Source organism: Pogona vitticeps, chromosome 2 (genome assembly GCF_051106095.1).
Source record: "Pogona vitticeps strain Pit_001003342236 chromosome 2, PviZW2.1, whole genome shotgun sequence".
NCBI classification, from domain to species: Eukaryota; Metazoa; Chordata; class Lepidosauria; order Squamata; family Agamidae; genus Pogona; species Pogona vitticeps.
In genome coordinates, this window is record NC_135784.1 from 26,691,416 (window position 1) to 26,696,500 (window position 5,085).

The 5,085-nt window shown below is 42.5% G+C and overlaps 1 long non-coding RNA gene across 1 annotated transcript; it reads left to right on the forward strand.

Moving 5' to 3' along the window:
- The first annotated feature begins 236 nt into the window (after window positions 1-236).
- Window positions 237-3,949, forward strand: LOC144587555 (uncharacterized). Its single transcript, XR_013542699.1, has 2 exons — window positions 237-333; window positions 1,440-3,949. It is a non-coding gene; the product is annotated as an uncharacterized LOC144587555 (long non-coding RNA).
- Window positions 3,950-5,085: the final 1,136 nt, after the last annotated feature.

A 5,085-nucleotide genomic window follows, 5' to 3' on the forward strand; every position in this document is an offset into this window, starting at 1 on the left:
AGACCAGAACTCTTCTATCCTCTTATTTGGCAGTGCATTTTCCCCCTTTTTTGGCAATGTGTAAATGATGCACATTGCACTTATACTGCACTTATACTGTGTATAAGTACACATTGTGTATAAGTACACAATGCACTTATACTGAATGTTCCATTTCTTGGCCACAACAATACATGACCAGAGGTGAACCTTGAATGTATAAAAAGGGATTATGTGCAAAATACTGATTGTATTTCATGCAAAATACGGGTTGCATTCTACTGATCATGCCCTACAAACTAATTCACAGGTTGCTGTCGAGCGCAAGGTACAAAGCCTAAAAGTCTGCATCAGGTGAGATCTGAGCTTCAGACAAGACCTGAGCTTAATTCAAACTCTGGGGCTAGAAACTCAAAGCAAAACTACACACAAGAGGTCAATAACATTTGCTGCTCAGCAGATGGCCGTTCGTATATAGCAGGGGTCCCCAACCCCTGGTCTGCAGCCTTGGCAGGACCAGGCCATGGAAGCAAATCTCCTGCCCCCCCGCACACACTCTCCCCGCACACACATCCTGCCCACCCACACGCCCCGCCGACCTGCACATGTGCATGAGCACGCCCCACCCACCCATGTATGCATGAGTACACACTCCGGCCACCCACAAATGTGCCCCGCCAACCCACACACACAGACCCTGCCCCCCCAACTGGTTCAGAAAAGGCTGGGGACCACTAGTGTACAGGACATGTTCAGAATAGAACAGTGGTTCCCAGCCTTGGGTCTCCAGATGTTCTTAGACTACAACTCCCAGAAATCCTGGCCAGCACAGCTAATGGTGAGGGCATCTTGGAGTTGTAGTCCAAGAACATCTGGAAACCCAAGGTTGGGGAACAGAGGAATGTCCTCAGTTAGCCTTCAGGACTGTCATCTGTAATAAAAGGGTGTGTTGCTGGACTTTGTACTTATCCACTGTATGGTGTCATCCCTGGTTGTTCTGGGGTTGTTCTAACACTGAATATCATCTCCTTTGGGCTGTGTTTTCCAATTTTTTAAAATCCCACTTGATTCTGCTGACACGAGTCTCAGCCTTGCATCATGTGGATGCCGACAGGCAATACTGGTGTAATGGATGGAAGAAAGATTGAACAAATACTCAGTGCGGACTAGCCCTGACCGATTTAGTATTTAATTGTATTTCTCTTGCCAGTGGAGGTTGGAGTGGGAGTTACCTGTGGGATCTCCTGCCTGAGGTGGCCAAATAATAGATCTGGCTTTTGGTACCCTGTCTCTTGACATAGTTCAGTGGGGAGCACATTTATGGCTTTGTCTCAGAAAACAACATGGGGTGGACCAGCCCTGCCCATTTGCTACTGTATTGATCTTAATATCAGTGGATAGGGGACTGATGGAAAAGCTGTTGTTGGAATCTGTGTTGATTCATTGATGTCTTTTTGTAGGAGAAGAAGAGAGGGGAAGAGCCAAAGAGAGAGGCAGACCTGAATTGTGTGAAGCTCATTGTTCAAGAGAGATCCATGTATGAAAGAGAAAAAGTCATCTATGCATCCATTGGCAGCAATGCAACACAGCCGTAACAGAACCTGGGAAAACTTTATTTTTTAATTATTTGTAGTATCATAGGATCCCAATTTGAAGAGACCCTTGTCCAGCAGGCCAAGGCAAAAAGGCAGTCCCGAAACCAGCAAAACCAGGGAGCTGGACAGGGGACAGATTGGATTTGTCTTCAACGTGGAAGGGATTGTCACTCTCGAATTGGCTTCCTCAGCCACACTAGATGCTGTTCCAAGTCCTCTATTCAGAGCACGTTACCATAGTCTCTCGAGACTGAAGGATGCCTACATCATAGGATCTAGATTGGAAACTCTGGGGCTGTAGAACTAAAATTATAAAATTATGGGACAATCTGAAACAGTAACTTTTCCAGTTCTGAATCTTGGAGTAAGCATAGATGGGTGAGGATTGTTTTAGGAGTTATGGAAGGAGAGAAATTGGTAATCTTTTCCTTAATAAGAAATGGGGGGGTATCATAATTTTTGGCATAGCTTCAGAAAATGTCTCTCTCAGAATGAATGCTTTTCAAATGCTACATTTAAGTATTATTCGCAATTTTATTTTCAGGGCTTTGAAATGTTCACTAGGAGTAATACAGAATATTTGTTTGATTACATAACAAATAGCCCCCTCTGTAGAGCTTGGAACTCGTATGTTGGAAGTAAAGTATTTCTCTTTTAACATTTATTTCACCTCCATGCTTCTTTTTACCCCAGAAAAGAACTTGCTTTGGAGGGAGTGTGACAGGATAGTTATCAGAGCCACTAGGCTGCACTTCCCCCGTTTTTAGCAATTCCATTCCTTTGTTTTGTTGGTATATGTAATTGTACAACACAGTATGTGTAGATGTATATGGATGCAGCTAATGTGTTTGCATAGAAGGACTGGAATGTCATATTTGCATAGTGTAGTATTTTGACCAATCAGAATGTGTTTGGCATCAGCCAGCCAGATATCTATATCTATATTATATCTATATACAGTAGTTATATAAAGCAGGCTCCAGTTAGTAGTATCTAAGAGACCATATGTCTAAGCACTATGAGTTTATTATATTATACATATGTTTTTAAACATTAAATATTATTTAATGTTTCAACAAAGACCAAGGGATTATTTATTATTAATTGCTGGTTCAAAAAAAAAGAAAAGAAAAGAAAAGGGAGAATATCAACTTTTACTATGGAAATGATTTTGTTATCAATAAAATTAAATTGCAGTGTGCAAACTCTGTTAGTTACAATTTATATATTATTTATTATAGCCCAAGTCAACAACTTTGTCAGGATACTTCTCAGAGCCCCTAGGCTGCATTGTCCCATTCTTAGCAATTTTGCTCCTTTGTTTTTTTTTTAAAGGTTGTTGTTCTGTGTTGTCTCCGCCTTACGAATGAGTGATCGCCAAAATGTTCTGTCCTCAACAAGAGCTCAGCTCTTGCAAACTCAAGCCTGTGGGTTCCTTGAGGGAGTCAATCCATCTTGTATTGGTCTTCCGTTTTTCCTGCAGCCTTCAACCTTTCCCAGCATTATTGTCTTCTCCAGAGAATCTTGCCTTCTCATGATGTGCCCAAAGTAGGACAACCTCAGTTTCAACATTTTTCCCTCCAGTGATAGTTCAGGCTTGACTTTCTGTAGGTGCCATTTATTTAGCTTTCTAGCAGTCTTCTAGGGCAATGGTCCCCAACCTTGGGCCTCCAGATGTTCTTGGACTACAACTCCCAGAAGCCTTCACCACCACCTCTTCTGGCCAGGAATTCTGGGAGCTGAAGTCCAGGAACGTCAGGAGGCCCAAGGTTGGGGACCGCTGTTCTAGGGTATCTATCTGCAAAGCTCTCCTCCAGCACTACATAGCCAACTATTTTTTGAAGGTGGTTACACAAAAAATTGTACTAATGTAGTTCCCATGTTCCATCAGTAGGGGGCAACCACACATTGCTATTAAAAGTCTGCTGGTTGGTGTTTTTGTGCAGCTGCTTGGAGTATTCTGAGAGCTGTAGTCCGAAACCAAAAATCTGTGCACATCAACGTGTTGTCATAAAGCCATCATCTGGCAGAGTGGGGAGCTAGAAGATAAGGAGTGCTTGATAAAGAGACAGGAAGGACTTCCTTCTCTCTCTGTTTTCTTCCTCCCAGTGTTCAAAGGGGCTCATTAGAACTTTTAGTAGGTAGAAGCTGTATTATGGAAATGTCAATGTATTCTAAAATGGTTTTAATTATGGCTATAGGTTGAGTGGGTGGATAGATGGATGGTTCTAGAGCTCACTTTAGCTTTATCTCTGTTCATAGTCTTTTCAAATTCACAAAGCTGCCTTTCCTCTTGCAGGGGTTCCCAGGTGGAGGTTGTAGCTACGGACTACAAATCCCTTCTCTCCTCTCTAACAAGTTTTGTAGTTCTTCCCTGGTGTTGTGCAATGTATACCTAGGTTTCTGAGATCGATTTATTTACCCTTTATATTATTTATTTGTTCCTCGCCTGTCCTCCAAAGCAAAAAGACATTGGGAATGCTGTAGACGTAATATATCTTGACTTCAGCAAAGCTTTTGACAAAGTGCCCCATGATATTCTGACTAGCAAGCTCATTCAGTGTGGGCTGGTGTGAAAGAAGCCCACACCGGCCTGTAGTTTCAAGCAATTGTATGTAAAGATTTTTTTAAAAAAATTATTTCTACTACAAATGTCTCAGAGGGAGTTATTAAGACTTTATGTGCCAGTGAATGAAAAAAAAGGGATGGATTCTGGGAAATTGCAGCTATTCTCCTCTATAGTTCCCTGTCCTTCTATTGTGCAGCAAAAGAAGAATTCTACCAGAAATTCAGTTCCAGAATCTGGAAGCGGCAACAGAGGAGACCCTCTCCAATGTCCCCCTTGTGAAGGTGGTGGGGCAGAAAGAATGTTTCTCCTGATTACAGTAGTACCTCGCTTAACAATGTTAATTCATTCCAGCGAAATTGCTGTAGAGCGAAAATGTCATAAAGCAAAATAAAAAAGCCCATTGAAACGCATTGAAAACCGTTCAATGCGTTCCAATGAGCTGAATAGCTCACCGTCCAGCGAAGATCCTCCATAGGGGTGGCCATTTTTGCTGCCTGTAAAACGAGGAATCTGTCCAAAAACACAGCAGGGAGCCATTTTGAGCAGCCGGTGGCCATTTTGAAAACCTGACGATCAGCTGTTTTGATCGTTGAATGCGAAAAATCGGTTTCCGAAACAGGGAACCGATTGTCGGGAAGCGAAAAAAGGCCATTAAAACATTGTTTTGTGATCGCAATTGCGATCGCAAAAACATCGTCGTGAAGCGGATTCGTCATTATACGGGGTAATCGCTAAGCGGGGCATGACTGTATCTTAACTGTTATTAGCTGTTTCTATGCAAGAGCGAAGGTGAGCCTTTTGGGTTTTTTTTATTACTGATGCATCTCCTCAAAGAAGGAGACGAGCCTGCTCCACTGGTGGAAAAAAAATGACAGGACACAAGAAACAAATGAATGGTGCATCTGGGGTTAGCCCTGTGGGCCAAACCTGGAGCTCTACAGA